At 44.2% G+C, this 19,537-nt stretch overlaps 1 protein-coding gene across 3 annotated transcripts in view; it reads right to left on the bottom strand.

The window, feature by feature from the left end:
- The window catches only part of SGMS2 (sphingomyelin synthase 2), an 82,429-nt gene extending 69,868 nt beyond the window's left edge, over positions 1 to 12,561 (bottom strand). For 2 of the 3 annotated variants that reach the window (XM_064584938.1, XM_045880619.3), the window contains exon 1: positions 11,653 to 11,936. The gene's annotated coding sequence lies outside the window, so the exon portion shown is untranslated. Of the gene's footprint in view, positions 1 to 11,652; positions 11,937 to 12,064 lie in introns of those variants that run through there. The other variant, XM_045880620.3, reaches the window with a different exon arrangement.
- Positions 12,562 to 19,537: the final 6,976 nt, after the last annotated feature.

The raw sequence follows: 19,537 nt of genomic DNA, 5'->3' as shown, positions 1-19,537 counted from the left end.
TCCCGCCGGTCTCACCACTTCCTCCACCCGCTCCTTGTGTGACGGAGCACACGCCCTTCCCTTCATGCTTTACACCTCAGTGCGAGTCCCGCGGCTTCCAAGGAGCCTCTCCTGCTTGGGCTGGAGCAGGCTTTCCCAGTCACTCTGATCACCAGGTGACCATGCTGCCTCTAAAGAACAGGTCCAACCTGAACTTGACCTTGTTTAGGTATTGGTCTTACTTGTTTACATGGCTCAACCTTTCTTTGCAGCATCTTTTCTTCTCTCAACACATCAACTCCAAAAATCTCCATGAGGGTAGAAACCTCGACTCCTGTTCACTGACTCCCTAGAATCAAGAATAAAGTCTAGCCCATAGCAAGTGCTCAAAACACTGTGTTTAGCGTGTTAATCAATTTCAGAAGGAACTGAGAAGGGCTTGGGACTATGTCTCAACTGTGTTGTGGAGTGTTTGCATCAGTCAATACATTTATGAAACCCAAAGAAACCTATCTTGGAATTTCGTGACAACAGTGGCTTGCCCAGGAGCTGGGGAATTTTTTGCTCTGAGACCCTCTGCTTTTAGTTATTTTCCCACACAGACCTGCACCCTTCCCTTCCTTCTCTCCCTCTCACTCCGTGCCTAGGCCTTCTTATACTCTAATCTTAAAGTTCCTGGCAGACGGATATTTGATATCAAGCGATGGTTTCTGTCATCTAGGTTTTACAGGAGTCTTGCTTCTCAAATTGTTACAATAAGCAACTGAGCAAGAGTGTAACTAGTGAGCAGCATTATACATATAAACAGGGCAAGGACAGGATGAAGACAGTGGCAGATAAACAGGTTGGACAGTGAGGTGAGAAAGGAGAGGAGTTAAATGCCCTGAAGCCCGGGGGCTGGGGCCAGGCCAGACGCCGCACACATCCCATGGTATCACAGCTCACAAATGCAGGTGAACAGTCATCTTTTCTGTAAGCATGAGCCTAATTATCTAAATAATTCTTTTCTAGGCCCAGGCACACCTCCTGACATTGAAATTCACACATTTACGTTACCGACAACCTTAGAGACATGTTCCACTGTACTGTTCAGCCTGTTGTTCACTCGTTCTAGCAAAAGGCACCAGAACCAGCTTTCTCTGGAGCTCACCAAGGCGACTCCATGACATCATTCAGTTTTTATACAACCTACCAGAATCACTGGATGGCAACTATTCAAGAATTCTCTCCAGATTCACAGAGGGTATTACTGCTTGAGGATAAAGCTGGTCAGAGATGCACTGCGCAGTAGCGTAGCTGCTAGCCACACGTGGTGACTAAGCACGTGGGACGTGGTCAATCCACGTAGAGATGTGCTGTGAAAGCAGAGTACATGCCGGATTTCAAAGATTTAGGAAAAAATGTATAAACAGGTCAAGAATTTTTAGATTGATCATAATGGATAATAGGAAATAACATTTAGATATATTTTGTTAAAATATGTTCTTAAAATTAATTTCACTTTTTTACCTTTTTATTTAAAAAAATGTGGCTGGTGGAAAACTCAAATTACGTATGTTACTAACATGTGTGGCTCATATATATTTCTACTGGACAACCCTGGGTTCTTAGTGGATGGTTACCTCCTGGGGGGAGGACAGGGCAGCACATTGGTCCCAGGTCTCGTCTTTGCCCAGAAACTCTTTCATCAGTTCACCCAGGAGAGAGAAGCTCGGGAGCTGATTCATACTAATGAAAGAGGCAACAGAAAACATCAGTCTATTAACTTATCAATGATGGCTAGGAGATGGGATAGATACCTTCTGGTACGAGTGAAGGTTACCAGGCCTCCTATATAACCTAGACATCCTCATTCTGCTATGGAGATATTGGCAGGGAAAAGCGAACCATTCACCAAGGATTACTTGATGGGGATAAAATGCAAGCAAATGAGTCAAGAGTCGTATAGGGGCACTGCACCCCCGTAGCCGAGGCTCAGGAAGTTCCTAGACTAGAGAAATGAGAGCCTAGAAAAATCTCCGCCCAAAGCATTTTAGAACACAGACCAAAACTTTCTTTCCCCCACATCGTTTTGAGTTTTCACATTTATAAGAGGAAATCAATCCTACTTTTTTTATACGTCTATAATTTCCCCCCTAAACTAATAACACAGTGACTCCAAATCTAAAAAGGGTATATTTAAAGGAAATGCAAATAAGAAAATGTCCTAGCTCTTGGTTTTAAGAGTTTCCAATATTTAAAATATATATTTTTAAAGATTTTATTTATTTATTTGACAGAGAGAGGAACAGTGAGAGAGGGAATACAAGCAGGGGGAGTGGGAGAGGGAGAAGCAGGCTTCCCGTGGAGCAGGGAGCCCAATGCGGGGCTCCATCCCAGGACCCTGGGATCATGACCTGAGCCAAAGGCAGATGCTTAATGACTGAGCCACCCAGGCGCCCCTGAAATATTTCTTTACAAGGCAGTCTCTCCCCCCAGAAACTGCTATATGTATATATATGTACATATATATATATATATTTATGCCATTCAGCTAATTTTCCACCCACATTTCTTTAAAATTGTTTATAAAAATCTTCCATTAGCCCTTATTTCATTTTTTATATGGGAAAATTCCCAAGATTTTATTCCCTACACTACTATTTCTACATTGTAACAAAGTAATTAATTCCTTAATTAATAGAAGTTGTCTCCAAATCACAATGTAAGATTAGTTATGGGAAGATTCCTTCAAAAAAAAAAAAACCCATCCATTAAAATTGTTATTTTTAATATCAATAATTGATGCTTCAATTCCAAGATACCACCTACTTAGGGGGCCTATAACCCTTTGGATACTTACTATAGATGATCCAATGAACGATACCATCTTTTATTTAATTCGTTATAGTTTGGGAAGCCCTTGCATAGACGTATCCTTGCTCTCAGAGAATGCATATTAACATTGCTAGATAAGCAAAGAGCAAATTTTAAAAAATTAAAGGGAATCTGGAGTCAAACCTCAAATGATCAGCTCTACCACACTTGGACTATCATCTTACGCCCAAACAAATGCAGGGTGGTGACCACCACTCCGTGGGGTGCAGTCACATTGCTGTCCAGCAACTCTCCAAAACCCATACTTTTTTTTGCTAAAACCTTGGTACTGGCATTTTAAACATTTGCTAAGTGTAAAAATGTATAGAATTATCAAGTTAATTCCCTCTACCCCCAAAGTCATTATTTTTGCACGTAAAATAGGATAGCCCCCAAAATGCAAACACTTGCTACACCTGATGTGCCCATAACCATAAATCATGAGATTAAGCAGCTTTCCCGGGGCTGGCCTAAGGAACAGAACCAAACGCAGATTATTCTGGTAACTCTATTAGTTTCCCTTTGCTGCTGTAACAAGTTACTGCAAATTCAGTGGCTTAAACAACACACATTTATTTTCTACAGTTCTGTAGGTCAACGTACAAAACGGGTTGCACTGGGCTAGAATCCAAGTGTCAGCGGGGTCGCATTCCTTTCCGGAGGCCCTAAGGAAGAATCTAGTTCCCTGCCTTTTCCAGCTTCTAGAAACTGCATACATTCCTTGGCTCGTGGCCCCCTTCCATCTTCAAAGCCAGCAATGGTCCTTTGACTTTTTTAAACTCAAAGCTCTATTAGTTCTGACTCTCTGGTTCTGACTCTTGGCCTTCTCTTTTCCACTGGGTCCAACCAGATAATCCAGGCTAATCTGCATATGGTAACATCAGCTGATTTGCAACCTTAATTCCCTCTTACCATATAACATAAGGGATACACAGATTCTGGGGATCAGGAGGTGAAACCTTTGGGGGGGCCATTACTCTGCCTACCACCATCTTCAATACTAATTAGAAAACAGTCAATGAAACCTCACATGCACAAGCTACTCTCCCCCAATAGGACTTTCAACTATAATAGGTGAAAGCCCTAAAACTTAAAAAAATAAATATCATTAGAGTAGCAGGCATAAGATTGCAGATCTTCTTGCTGAGTCGAATGCACCCTTCAGGGGAATGGAAGAATGTACTTCTTTCCCAGACTCAACACCAAGCCTGACTGAACACTCAGAAACTTTTAGAGAAAAATGTTTGAGGGGCACCTGCGTAGTTCAGTCGGTTAAGCGTCTGCCTTCGGCTCAGGTCATGATCCCAGGGTCCGGGAATCGAGCCCCTCAGACTCAGCAGGGAGTCTGCTTCTCCCTCTCTCTCTCTGCCCCCCGCCCCACTCGTGTTCTCTCTCTCTCTCAAATACAATCTTTAAAACTATGTTTGACAGGGCACCTGGGTGGCTCAATCAGTTAAGCGTCTGCCTTTGGCTCAGGTAGTGATCCCAGAGTCCTGGGATCGAGCCCCATGGCTGGCTCCCCACTCAGCGGGCAGTCTGCTTCTCTGCCCCTCCCGCGGCTCATGCTCTCAAATAAATACAAATCTTAAAAAAAAAAATGTTTGACAATACCGTATTGAAAATTAAATATTGCCATATTTCAATACTGATACTGAAATATAGGACCTAGTTTAACCCTCCACATGGTAAATCACAGGGATCTCATGTTTGGACAGGTGTGAGGTTTCCTTCAGTAAAACTACATGTGCAAGGACACAAAGGGGACGCAAATTGTGAGATACACGCTAGGTTCTATCACCAGTGTGGTGGTTCAACTCTGCAGCCTAACTGTCTGCTTTCAAAACCTAACTCTGCCTACCAGCTGTGTGACCTTAGGCAAGTGACTTAACCTTTGTCTCAAATGGGGATCCTTAAAATGGGGATAATAATATGCGCCTCAGAGTATTTGGGGAGATGTAAATAAGTTCTAAGTGCTCAGAAAAAAATCCTGACAAATAGTGAGTGCTTTCAGTATCTGGTAAATACAATTTGAAATGTCCCTGCCTACTGCTTATAACTTGCCAATCAAACTGTATTCCAAGGGAGTGTACTTCTCAGCACTAACCAATTCATCATAGAGGATATATCATACACACACACACCCCCATATATATTTAATTTAACAAAAACAATGCCCTCTGTTCCTATTAAGGTTGGTAGCTACTGGGGGCGGGGTCATAAGTGGACGTTAAACAACTTGCAGAACAAATGCGAATCTCAGAAAACAGGAGCAGCTGTGTGAAATAAACGGTCTCAGGGCCTCCTAAAGAAAGACGCACAGCATCGGGGAGGACAGTAGGGTCTGTGATTCTTAATGGCCCCGGGCATTTTCTGGGACAGTGGGGCTCATGGTACAATACTCCTCAGAAGGCTGAGCTCTGTAGGGCACAGTGGCGGCTATGAGGCGACATGAAGCCTCCCAGCATCTGCTGAGAGGCCTGGCATATTGTGATTGCTGCTTTGAAAGCTTTGCAGCATTCGCAGCTGATGAGATCTACTTCTTATGAAAGTTCTTGAATTCGATGGCACTGTACAAACAACTGCCATGATTTTATTCTCACCCCCACGAGAAGGATGAGCGGAAGGGTGAACGACAGGACCCAGACCCTACCAATACACGCAGGATGTGACAAACGGCTCTTCTATTACAAAGGAAATAAGAAGAGATAACTTGATTTTTGAGGTAATAGGATTGAACACTTTGTCTTTAAAAGTCTGAGATGCAGCTTGCAGGCAAAAAAACAATGAACGCTAAGCCACTGAGTATTTATATGAACCAAGCATTACCCCCAATGCTTTACTCACAAAGTTTTATACATCATATGGTCACCTTCTGAAGTAAATATTTTATTCCCTTTTTACAGCCAGGAAATGGAGGTTCATCTGAGGAAGCTGCCCAAGGTCACCTAGTGGTGAGCAGTGGTGTTGGGTCTCACGACACCCCACTGTCCTCCCCAGTGAGTGCGTCTTTCTTTAGGAGGTCCTGAGACCTCGTATTTCACACAGCTGCTCCTGTTTTCTGAGATGTGCATTTGTCCAGGTGGGCCTAGGCCTGTGTGTGTTCACCTCCCTGGCATTCCTCCATGACCTTAAATCAGCACAGACCAGAAAAGCATCCCATGGTAAACACACAATCCCGTATCAAAATATATTACCCCCTCCCCCCCAAACGGCCATATCTCCAAAGCGAGTGGAAAGCTTACAGAAAGCCTTGAGGGATACTGGGCAGTGCAGGGCATTAGAATCAGCTGGCCCTCACTTCAAGCCCTTGCTCTACTTCCTACCAGCTCTGCAGCCTTGAGTACGCTAACCTTTCTAAAAATTGTTTCCCTACCTCCACAGTGGAGAGCGCACAGTTTCTATTTTGCAGGTCAGCCTGAAGATGAAGAGAGGTTCTACTGTAGATTTAAAAATGCTATCTCCAGTCTCTCCCATTATTTAACCATTACTATTTTACCGGCTTTGCTCCAGCTCCTGGGTGTGACAAGCCTGGAGGGCCAGCTCTGTTTCAAAGGCTTGGCTTCACGTTCAGCTACCTCCATGCAAGTATTTTCCTGAGAGATCTCTGCTCCTCTTTGGAGACGGACTGCCATCTAAAAGTCTGCCTCCAGGGCATCTCAATTAGCTAAGTGGTCCATGATCCCAAACCACGTATTCTTGCTTTGACCCACTTCCCTACCCCTAAATGAAAACTCATTCCTTCACGTTTTCTCTAGATGCTAGATCGGATTGCCCAAAGTAATTTTTAACCCCTTCCACTGGAGTGTCCAGTGGAGTGGGTGTTAAGAGGTGCCTTCCCAGGATGAGTCTCATGAGCGGAACGGGCCAAGGAGGCCTGTGACATACGTTTGCACCCCTGCCAGGCCAGCCCCTCCAGGATGCCCCGGGACCCCAGTTCCAAGAGGAGGAGCCAATTCCCAGCAGGCCTCCCAGGGGACACAGAGTTGCCTCTGGCACATTCCCATCCTGTTTCTGCAGCGGTCTCTCCACCTCCAGAGCCCCTCCTCCCTTCAGTTCCTTCCCATTCACGGAAAAGCTTTTCAAGAGTTTAATTCTTATCACATATTTTGCATTTCTAATCATCCTAATAAAAAGAGGTAATTAAGGTCCAGGGGTAGACACGCATCCCCCCAATCCTCCATAAATATGATGCCCCCAGTTCCATTGTTTCAGTTGGGGAGCAATTTGCCTTTATTCAGATACTCATGGAGACTTTCTAGGTGAAGCGAGTACTGCCAGGCAAACTTAAAAGAGTCAAGGATGCCCGAAGGTGGGTATCTCAGCTCCTTCTCAATTCTGCCTGAGACTAGCGCTGACAACTGGGCATCTTTCTTCCCACAGGTGAAATGTATCACGATAAAAGAACCTCAGCACAGGCACTACCAGGCAAAGAAGTGACATTTACCTGAAGGGGCCCTTCCAGAGTCTTTCACCTGATTTGACTTTTAGCAGCTGGCTGTCTTTTCTGACAGTTCGGTTTTGAATTTGTTACCTTCATTTCTTTTCATCCCCTCCTCTTTAACAATTTTAATATGTGGTTTTATTCTTTTTTTTAACAGTACGAAGGGATATATTGAAAGGAAAGATGTACATACACAACAATCAATCCACTTAATGCTTCTTTAAAAAAAAAAAAATCTAAGAATGTGCCAAGTTTGGTTTGAAAATTTTAAGTGACATGATCAAACTAACACACAAAATTGTAAAGCTGAATCTTAAACTGTAAGCAAATCATCAAATTAGGTTTGGTAGCAGAGAAAACCAATCAGCAAATAACAGCTTGCCCTTTTTATCCTTTTTTTTTTTAAAGATTTTATTTATTTGAGAGAGAGAGAGAAAACACGAGCGGGGGGAGGGGCAGAAGGAGAGGGAGAAGCAGAGCATCAGCTAAGCAGGGAGCCTGATGAGGGGCTGGATCCCAGGACCCTGGGATCAGGACCTGAGCCTAAAGCAGACGCTTAATCGACTGAGCCACCCAGGCACCCCCCTTTTTATGCTTTTTATTCTATTACCTGTTTCTTTACATTCTGTTTTGAATTACAACTTGTTGTTAGAAATTAATAAATAGAACTGATCTGAGTTTCTGTATGAAGAAGCTGAATTGACCACTACTCATAATCCAATATCCTTTATCAAAACCGTGAGGATAAAGTAACTAGCACTGGAAATGGAAAAATAAACCTAAAGCAAAATTTAAATTCTGACTCAGGGTAGCAAAGAGGGTATGATATTATCATAAAACCTGAGAATGCTTAAATGAAGAAATGCTTTATACCTATAATGAAAATTAGCAAATGGAAATTTATTGCACTTTCATTAAATCAACCCCAAAATGTCTTACCAATGATACGCTTTTCAAGAGATCAAACAACAAATGCAGAAGGTTTTTAAAAAGGTGACCTATTTAAAAGTGATGGAGCTTGGTCTAAACCTAGTGTAGTGATAAATCTGCTAAAGGCAATGTCTGAAATTTTTAACTTGTCCATCTTTCTGGGTGCTAAGGAGGCAAATTGTGGAAGTAGAATTTCTTGTGGAGAGCTACCTGGCAAAATTAGCACTGCTCCATTCTGCTCTATTTGCCCACAAAAGTTTAGCTTTATGGCTAATAACAAAATACAAGCCCAAATATCTCTTTAAGAAAGCCTGTGTGTTCTGTTTTCATCAGATAAATCCCTTGCGTAATGAGCTACTGACCTATTGTGCAGCTCCACAGAGAATGTTGATCCTATTGCTGAAATCTTATGAGAACCACTAAAGGAACACAGAAATTCAAACTCCTAAATTTTAAAGAGAAAGTTTTCTAATTCTGAATATGGTAAAAAAAAAAAAAAAAGCAGCTACATGAAACATTATTATTCCCTTTTTAAAATGCAAAATGACCAAAATCATCATGGATAGACACTTAGATATAGCTAGAAGGATACTTAGTACAGAGTTGCTTAAAATAGTAAAACTGGAAACTAACTGTCCCAAAATAGGGGACTGCTTCAGTTGGGATGCAGCCAGAGAATAGAAAACTATAAAAGCTGCTGTATAAGAGTATTTTAGTGATAAAGATGTCCATATTTGGATGAAAAAAGCAATTAGAAAACTGTGTGTAGGGAATAAACTCAGTTTTGTAGAGAATGACTTCCTAGCAGGTGCAACCTCAGGCAAGTTATTTAATTTCTCTAAATCAGTGTTCTCAACACACGTTAGCTCTTTGTGTTATATGACCACACAGGGGTGAAAAAGAATTTGAGGATATAACATTAAGTGATTTTTCTGGGTGGTCGCTGGTTTGTTTAATCTGTACTTTTAAACTTCCGTTAAGTAATATACTACTTATTATACAGGGAAAACTTAACAAATTGGAATATTCTCACACAGTGATTATCTTCTTAAAAATCTACCATAGTGCTTTGCTCACAGTCAATAAATCTTGGTTTAGCTGAATTTACCCTTCAGATTTCATTTAAACAAGTTTGCTCTGGGGTTCATTTGAAATTATTTTAACTTAACGGCCTAACTTGTCTCTAATATTTTTATTGGGCAAAGCAAGGCATATTTGCATTGTTCATCCCCCTAAGAATTTATGAGCCCCAATTCAGGACTCATTGTAAAGCCACTGGATCTTGCATTACCAGTGGGAGGCAGCCTATGGGAGCCTACTCACTTCTGGTTTCCTCCCAATTCCCCATCCTCTCCTCCTTTTTGGCTCCTTCTCCCCACCCCCCATCATCAAAGGCAAGGGGCGCTCTCTACTGGACTGTAAGCTTCAAGGACATTTACAAAATCTCCTTCATGTTAGCATCACCAGTACCTAGCATAGTGGCTAGAATATAGTAGCTGCTCACTAAATGTTTAACAATGGAATGAAGTGAATAAATGTCTTATAGTTCAGGTTAGAGGAGTCAATTCCTCCATAAGAGACTAGGTAAAGGTGGGTAGGCTACTCTAGTCCAAAACTGTCTAGAATTCTCAGTAATTGTCACTGCCCTCCCCAAACTCACTTCAAAGTATCACTTCTTTAAAAAAGTTCCCATTTGTATTCCATTGTCTATTTTAATAGATGTAAGATTATTTCTATTTTGCCCTATATTTTGTTTAAAGTCCCTCCCAAACCCAAGAGTTTAAGTCACTTGCTCATATATGGCAAGTAAGTTAACCATCCAGATAGCCTCAGGTCTTCTGGATTCCAAAGCCCAAGACCTGTCCACATCAGGTGGTGTCAAAAATTCCCAGTGACCTTTTGACCCTTAAAGCTGTTGTAGATATGGTTAAGAACAAATGTTTCCAATAATGCCCGAGCAAATACTTCCTATCCTTCCAAATACTTCCTTGGGCTTTTATAAAATCCCAGGAGAAGAGAAACTGAGGCCAGGAGGTGGCAACCCAATGGTTTCCAGTATTTCCCTCCAGGTTCCTAAGTCAACCCGCTTTACTTAAAAATGAAAACTAAAGAAACCAAATTAAATATTAACTCATAAAACAACACTTCAACCGAAGACTACAGTGAGTTAAGACTAGCAACAAACCAAGGAACGGACTATAAAAAGGAAATTCTGCACTGCCTATTTTGAAGAAAAAAAAAAAAAAGTTAAGGTTACAGTTTTCCACCCGTCCAGTCTTCCTCCAAATCCCAAGTTTTTCACTTTGGGGGGTTGCTCTGAATCTGTTTAAAACAGTGAAGGGCAGTTCCACTGAAATGGGGGGGGGGCAATCAAAACCCTTTCGGGTATCCACAGCGAAATGCTTAACTTCCTGAAGACCCAAGGAACTTGCCAAAGGATTTCCCACCCGAAACCCCAGCCCACCAAATTTATAACAGGAAATTTTGTGGAAACTAATTGGTTCTCACCCATGCCAGCTCTGGAATACACCATGATTTATACATAAACAGTTACAATCGGTTGGGGTCTGCTTTGTGCCAGACATTATGCTAGGTCTTTCTCGCTCTAAAACCCTCGTTACTATCATCTGTAGTTACAGTCCCATTTTACCGAGTCAGAGGGTTTAATGTGACTGAGAACCCACCGTTAGTAGCTGAGAGTACGAGTGACACCAAGGATTTGCAAAGTTAAGTTTAAATTCAAAATCCACGCCCAACCTAGAGTCACTGAACAGTGGAATCTCTTCAAAATTTACCATACACGTCGAAACGTTTTGAGGTCCTATCAGAGCAGACGAGATGAAACAGAAGAATGGCAAAGACTGAAAACAGATATAAAAGATGACCGAACATCTGAGTTGTTTCAAGAGGTGGCTGCGGGTTACTGACGATTATCCGTATCTCCGAGAGGGGAACGGGTCCATTCCCACGCGTTTGCCCGGAGAAGCCAACCCTCCCCTTCCTTAAGCAGAGTGGCTGGGGAATGCCAAACGTTTCAAGGCTTCAGGGTGGGCAGCCCAGGGCTGCACTATTGCCGTTCACACATCGTCAGTAAGTGGCTCTCAGAGAAGAAAAAGACAGTCCCTCCTCCACCTCCTGAACTTCAGTCCTGCCCTCCGGAGTGGCTCTGGACAATGTATGGTTGAATCTGTGTCCTTTCAACGCCAGGACCGAGTTCCCCGAAATGGTTGCAAATGAATGAGACGAACGCTCAGAGCAAGAAGCCTCAGCCACACATCCACCCCCCTACCAGGCAACACCAGCCAAGGATGCCCTGGGGCGGGGCGCGCGGGGGCCGGATTAGAGCCACGTCCGCGGTCGCCAGCCACCTTCCCCCTCCCCGCGCGGCACCCGACGCGCGGCTTCTCAGCCCCATCTCCTCCCCGGCCCCTCCGCGCGCTCCTTACCCGCTCTCGGCCCGGGCTCCCGACGCTCCCAGCGGAAGGCACCAGCGCCCGGGCGGGGAGCGGCTAGGGGACGGAGCCCACCGCCGCAGCCACCCGCGGGCCGAAGCCGCTAGAAAGTTTGCTCGGGGTCTCGCCGTGGGCGCCCTCTCCGGGTCCCTCCCGCGGCCGCCGCCCCGCGAGGCCGCTCCCGGCGGCGCTGCAGCACCGGCCGGCTCGGCGGCCGAGGGCGGCTCCGTGCGCGCCGAGGGCGGGGTCTCCCCGCCCGCTCCGTCCGCGGCGCGGCGCGGCGCGGCGCTCCGTGTTTACCGCGGCCCGGCGGCCCGCTCTCCCCGCCCGCCGCCCTGCGCGCCCCTGACATCATTCATTCTCTCACACCCTCGCCCGCCCACTCCATTTCCAAACAGTGACTCACCCGCGGCCCGGTGGCGGCAGCGCCCGCTCCCGCTGCTGTGGCTGCCCAGGCGCAGAGCGGAGCTCGAAAAACCGGTGCGGCTTCTTAAGGAGAAAACCCCAGCCGACCCTCCGCTCTCTCAGCCGTTAAAGGTGCAGGGAAGGAGGGGCTTGGCAGGCGGGGCCGATTGGCTCCGGCGGAAAGCCTGAGGGCCCAGAGCGGACCTCCTTGAGCGGTGACCGAGATCGATCTGGGAAACTTCTTCGGGCGCCACTCCCGGCAACTTTTAAGGATGGGGCCGGGAAGGGATCCCCCCGCCCCGTACCTTGCCTTATTCAGGAACTGCTTCTTGATGTCGGCGTGAGTGGGCTGGGGGACACCAGCGGTTATTCCAAGGGTGTCGCCCAGGCCTAGGTCGTAGAGGTGGGTTTCCAAACCTCACAAGGTTGCCTGGCAGGGGAAGTCATAGGTCCGCTCGGTGGCGAACTCTAGGTGTGCGCTGCAAGGCTGCTCCAAGCTAATGAGGCTAATACTACTTTCCCTTCGGTGACGAACCACCGTGTCATTCGTCCTGCTAATTGATTTGCTTCCCTTTAAGGACAAGCGACCGTAACCAAAATAAACAGTGAAAGACTCGTTCTTTGCTCAAGTGAACGTTGCGCCCTTCCGTAGCCTCTGGAGCACAAGGCGCCGCGGCTGTGGTTTCTTTGATGAGCTCAGCAGTTATGTTTTTAGAAGGGTGTTGCCTTCCTAAAAAATGGTCAAGGCGCTATGTTTCTTGGAGTTGCTATTCATACACCTGCTGGGCAGTTTTCAAAGTAAACAATGGCAGTCTCAGATTCTAACTTGGGTGAATTAGAATGTGGCCAAAACTTTATTGAATTTAAATGATAAATTTTATGTTCATTTCTACTTCTGGGCAGGGTAATGATGTTTAGAATTTGCACTGGCTTATGGGTGATTCCATATAATAAACAAAAATAATCCAGAGATATCTCTAGGTGCCTACTGCAGAAATCATGTAGGTAAACAATAATTTATCTATGGTAATTAAAAACTACTGTAACAAAAATATATGCAGGGCAGCCCCCAAACACAACGGTAAGAGGCCACTACAGAAGTTTCCCCCAAATGCAAATGCTCCTGAAATTAATCAAAGGTTGAGCATCACTGTTGTGAAACATGCACTCATTTAAAGCTACAGAAAGGTAAGGGGCACCTGGGTGGCTCACTCGGTTGAGCTTCCAGCTCTTGGTTTCAGCTCAGGTCATGGTCTGGGGGTTGTGGAATGGAGTACCCCCCCCCCCAGCTCTGTGCTCCTCAGGAAGTCGGCTTGAGATTCTCTCTCTCCCTCTCCCTCTGCCAATCCCCTGCTCTCTCTCTAATAAATAAATACATCTAAAAAAAAAAAAAAAAGGCTACAGAAAGGTAAGGACCCAGAAGAGAACACCAACAATTGAAGTTTATTTTCCTCGGGTTTATTTTTCCTTTTCAGTAGGAGTTCATATTCAATTTTACAAAGCCCAGGCATTTTGCCCAAAAGACAATAGCAAATAGATTGGTTTGCTGGGATGTAGTCAAAGTAAATGGAAATTCAAACCAACATTTTCTGTAAAGAATCACAGACCTAATCAGAAGCTTGAATGTCCTGTCCACTGGTAACACAGAGGGACTAGATTCAAATGCATAGCCATAGGCAAGTTTGGGTGAATATCCCACGGACTCCCTACTTCATAATGTCCAAATACTTGGACATTATGGAGATAAGTATTAATAAGGTTTTCTATGGGTCTCAAAAAATGATGTTGTGGGCTTTCAGGCCTATGCACAAGGATGAGGTCAAAAAGCTCAGAACAAAGCCTGCCATCCTGCTGTCTTACTCCATGATATGAATCCTGCAGCTCCATCAGGGAGGGTCACTGTCTGTATGGAAGGCAGTTGAATGGATAGTTCTGGATTTGTGATTATTACTGTGGCTCGATTTAAATACTGTGAAATAAATAATTAGGTCATTTTATTATACACTTAAATATCCTTCAGTAAATGTAATAGAATTGTGATTGAGTTGCATGAAGTTTTTACATTTTATTCCTTGTTAACATATGAGAAAGCAAATTATTCATCTTAATTTCTAAGTTTTTAAAAATGGTGACTTGTCCTCACAGAGATGTGTTTTTTTTTTAACTTTTTGTTCTTATAATGTATCAAAGTTTCCTAAGTTCTTGATTTAGTCAGCTTCCAAAAATTATAGTGCTGAATGCTCTAAGGGAAGGAAAGGGCTGGCCAGTGTGTTGTCAATTTTTTCTAAACCAGTGCATACTGTAAATACCGTTTTATAGATATTTCTTTGTTATGATAAAACATACTGATTAAGTTAGGGAAACATTTGTAGTTCTTATCTCCTCTTATAATAATTCCTACTCTGGATATAACCTAAATCATTGACTCAACCCACAATGTTAATTGAGTTCCTACTTTGTGCCCATGCTGTTTATCTAAGCATCACCATGTGCATCTTCTAAACATCGGTCTCAGCAATGGGAAAGTTTTCTTTAAAAATTTTCGCATAGGAATGCTTACTGCAGCATTATTTGTAATTTTTCCAGGATCCAGCATAGTGCCTGGCATGTAATATTCAATGAGTGAAATAAACAAATGAGCAAATGAACAAGCCTTTAAGAACAAACCAATAGTGAAGTGACTCCATGTTATGGGATACTATGTAGGCAATAAAATAATAAAACAGTCCCATTGTCTCCGACTTTAGAAAACTGTCCTTGTTGGGGTACCTGGGTGGCACAATTGGCTAAGCATTCCACTCTTGGTTTCGGCTCAGGTCTGATCTCAGGGTTGTGAGATCGAGCCTGGAGTCGGGCTTTGGGCTCAGCACGGAGTCAGCTTAAGCTTCTCTTTCCCTCTCCCTCTGCCCCTCCCGTTCGTGTGCATGCTCTCTTGCTCTCTCGCTCTCTGAAATAAACAAATCTTTAAAAAAAGAGAAGAAAGAAAAGAAAACTGTCCTTGTTAGTGACAAATATAAGCAGTGAAGGAAGCAGAGGGAAAATACAACACACACGCTCACACCATTTTTGTGAAACAAACACCACTCCCATGAAAAAATCCAGAACCAAACTGTATTCCCTCTTGACAGTGAGATATAGAAGGGCAGAGTGTGAAGGAGAAACTTGTATTTTTGGACTATTATTCAAAGAACCTGTATTATTTTTTGAAATTAAAAACAGCAACGCAAGCAACATTAAAACTTAAGAAGACAGTAATATAAGTCCATGACATAGAGGGTTTATGGTCTCATTGGAAAGACAATAACACCCAAAACTAATAGAGAATAAGGCTGTTCACCTTCTGGATTTGGAAATTAGATATTCACTTTGTGCCAGGCCCATCCAAGGGCCAAACACCTACCATTTATTACTTTTTATACGCCAGGGACAATGCAGATTGCTTTAGCTGTATTATCTCATTTAATCCTTTCAGCAATGATCTGAGGCACTCAAAATGCCCTCCTCTTCATAGTAGGTAACCAAAGATAAGAGAGATTATCATTTTCCTGAGATTTTTGTTTGCTTCAGCACTTGGGTGGATGGTGGTGCCCTTTACCAAGACAAGGGATGCCAAGATAGGAACAGGTTTGTGAAGGCAGAGAATGAATTTTAAAAAAGGAGTTTGAGATGTGGTTTGTATACATAGAGAGGTCAAGTGGGCAGCTGACGATGTTAGTCTGGAACTCAGAAAAGAGGCAGGAACTGGATATATAAATTTTAGAATAGTCAGCATGTGGATAATAAGGAAGCCACGGGAAAAAATGAGATGGCCTGGAAATAGCGTCCGGAGTAAGAAGAGAAGTGGTCCAAGAGAGGCCCAACATTAGAGGGCGGGTAAAGGAGAACACTGCAGAGGGTCTAAAAACAAATAACTAGGAAGAAAACAAGGAGATGTAGTATTGAGGAAACTGAGGAAAAGGCTATTTGAGAAAGATGGAATGGCCATCTACATTAAACGCTCCTGAGAGAGCACGTAAAATAAAGACTGAAAAAGTCCATAGTGTTGGTGATATGGAGGTCTCTGTTGGCTTTAAGCAGGGTGGGGATAGGGGGTGGGTTATGCCGAGCTGCAGTGGAATCTGATTGAGTGGGTGTGAGGGAGAGCTGAAGCTGACCTGGCTTTCGGGAGACGAGAAAGAACAGCTCCTCTCCTACAGGAGGGAAAAGGGAAAAAAAAGAAGCATGGGAATCATGTTTGTAGACTGCTTCTAGGAAGTTGAAATCCTTGCCTTCCATGCTTCCATTTTTCTGTGAGTGCGGAGGTGTGTATTAGTTTTCAGTTGCTGCTGTAACAAATCACAGACTTACTAGCTTGAAACAACACAAAGGATTAGCTCACGATTCTGCAGGTCAGTAGTCCTCCAGACTCTGCTGGTTTCTCAGCTCCCGGTTTAACGGAGGACTGCAATCAAGGCGTTGACAAGCTGGGCTCTTATCAGTAGGCTCTGGCAAGCTTCCAAACTCATTCAGGCTGTTAGCAGACTCTAGTTCCCTCTAGTTCAGGAGCAAGGTCTCTGGTGCCCTGCTGGCTGTCGGCTGGGAGCCACCGGCTGGGAGCCACCCTTTGGCAGCCAGAGGCATTTGTCCCAGAGCCAGCAACAGAGTCCTGACCCCTTCTCACACTTGGAATCTTTCTGACTTCTCCTTCTGCCACATCTCTTCACCTCAGCTGGAGAAAGTTCCCTGTTTTTAAAGGACTCGTGTAACTAAATTAGGCCCACATGGATAATTCAAGATACTCTTTCTATAGTAAAGCCCATAATCTTAATTACACCTACAAAGTCCCTTCTGCCATGTGATGTAACATATTCACAGGCTCCAAGAATTAGGGTGTGGACATCTTTGGGGGCCCATTCTGCCCACCACAAGGTGACATCGTCAACTGAGAATAAGGAAGTGGGAGCGGTGGGTGGTTTTAGAAAGAATGAAAACAGTTTGAAGTAGCCACACTGGAGAGTAAGAACATTAACTGACTAGAAAAACATAAATTTGGCAGATGGTACTGAAGACTGAAGTCAGGCCCATAGAGGTAAAGAGTGTCCTTCTCTAACAGCGCTCAGACACCTGGGCATGGGCACAGAGAGTGGGGCTGGTGGATGGGATAGACAGGGAGGAAGGGAGTCTAGGATAGTGGCAATGAAGCAATGGGTTAGGGAATAAAAGATGGTCAGGGAGAGGAGCAAAAAGAGGAGGGGGCTGATGGATAAGGGAAAAGTAAAAGGATCAGTAGCCTAGAGATCCTGGAGACATTGCAGAGATGTGAAGCAGGGGTAAGAGATAGAAGAGTTTGGAAGCACAGGGGATTGGGTGGTGAGACTTATGAACTACTTATCTGAGCAGTTTGGGCAATGGCAGGGCCTGAAATGTGGCTGTTGAGTGGGTGGATGGGGTGAAGGAAAGGAAAAGAGAAAGAGTTCAGGGAGCTAGAAGAGCAATTCTCATGCATGCTGAAGTTACACAGAATGAGGGCCAGACAAGGGGTAGAAAAGATGACTGTAAATCAGGTGCCAAACAATTAATGAGTTGGAATGAGGAAAGGAAGAAGATAGTATAGAAGATGTGAATGCCTCAGAGGAGCAGGGCATTTTATGAAAGCCTGGCATAATCTCAGTCCAGAAGTCTCTCTAGAAATCAAAGAGACACAGATCCTACTTTTCAACTCCAAGGTACATAGAGTGTGAGGAGATCATTGGATATCTTTGACAGGCTGCAGGGAAAGCATGTCCCCAGATTGCAGTTAAGGCCAAAAAATACAAGGAATATTTAGACACAATTGAGCTGATAAGAGAATTTGTGATCATAAAGTAGGAATTTCAAAGGTTATTGGAGAAGGGTTTAGGGAGCCATAGGTAGAGTCGGGGAGATCAGGGGAAATAAATCACAGAGTATTTTAGAAATAAGCATATGGAAATATTTACACAGATGGAATAGGCAGGTAAGTGGGGTGGGAGAGGTTTTCTCCCTAAACTCACCCCCCACCCTTTCTGGAGCTGACAGCTTCACCTTTTCCCAAAGCCAGGGCAGTAAAAGGTAGTCTTGTGTAATATAACTAAAAGCTGAAGAGGAGACATACCTATTTAGCATAATAGAGTTCAGGAGATATATCAAGAGATTAATCTCCATGCAAATGTTCTCATTTCATGTTGGCTGTCCCATTCAGAGGACAAACTACTATGAGGATCCCTGCTCCCTTCCTTTACCTCCCTTAGGATCCAAAATCCACTAACTGGCCCCTAACCACCTGCACTTAGATATACTTGACAATAAATGACAAATCATGACAATGTTTTGGGAATAGACAGGAGAAAATGGGTTTAAAAGTTCTGAGCAACTCTTCTTGGGGAAGAGAGAGAGATCCAATGGGGGTGGAGGTTGGGGGGCCACGCTTTACTGATCAAGATAGGATGCCTTGGAGTCAGTTAGCATAGGGCACTGCTGTGGTGGAGCAGGAGTGGAAAGGGAATACACTGATTGGGCTGAAGAAAACAGTACCGCATCCTTTCCCAGTACTACTCTGGAGAATCTGGTTGAAATATAGTACTTGAACCAGAAGTAAGGGCTGGTCTAACCTTGGGGTCTGTGCATATGCTTGACTGGCTAATGTGGAGATTGCTTTGTTTTTACTGTATGACACTTCTACCATAAAGGGGTAAGTGTTGGGACCACATGAGAAATGGCAGAGATCGTTCTGAGAGTCTCTTGGAGGGTAGTGGGAATAAGTGCCTTCGAAAATGCAGCAGCAGTAGGAAAAAAATTAATGACCATGATTTAATTCCCAGATAGATTAGCCTGGAGCAGCATTGCCCAAACTTGCCAGTTTCCTAAGAATCATCATCATGTGAAGCCCAACCATGACTTAACGCATCTTCAGGGGAGGGATTCCAGACACCATTTTAAGTCAGTGCCTAAAATGATTCTTTTTTTTTTTTTTTTAAAGATTTTATTTATTTGTTTGAGAGAGAGAGAGTGGAGGAGAGAGAGAGAGAGAGAGAGAGGGAAAGAGCACAAGTGGGGGTGGGGGAGGAGAGGCAGAGGCAGAGGGAGAAGGCTCCCCGCCGAGCAGGGAGCCCAATGATGCGGGACTCGGTCCCAGGGCTCTGGGATCATGACCTGAGTGGAAGGCAGACGCTTAACCGAATGAACCACCCAGGCGCCCTGCCTGAGATGATTCTGATGTTGAAGAAAAAATTGGACAATTCCAGCCCAAGGCAATGATTCTCTACCTTTTTTTCCTATATTGTTTAGCAAACTGCACTCTTCCTAAAGAAATACTAGCCATGATTCTCAATCTGGGATCATGCTATCTTGGAAGGGGCTATCAGAATCACAAGGCAGTCTGGAGTCAGGGAAGAAGGAGAGGGGAAGGGAGGATGGAGGTGACTTCAACTTTAACCAGCTTCCCCAGGGACACTGAGGCTCCTTTTCAAGAGGGGGG

The sequence above is a fragment of the Mirounga angustirostris genome, unplaced genomic scaffold (genome assembly GCF_029215605.1).
Source record: "Mirounga angustirostris isolate CCGP_5_RB_7025 unplaced genomic scaffold, mMirAng1.0.hap1 SCAF_2, whole genome shotgun sequence".
Classification (NCBI taxonomy): Eukaryota; Metazoa; Chordata; class Mammalia; order Carnivora; family Phocidae; genus Mirounga; species Mirounga angustirostris.
The sequence above is the reverse complement of the archived record's forward strand: the minus strand, read 5'-3'. Positions and strand labels throughout refer to the sequence as shown.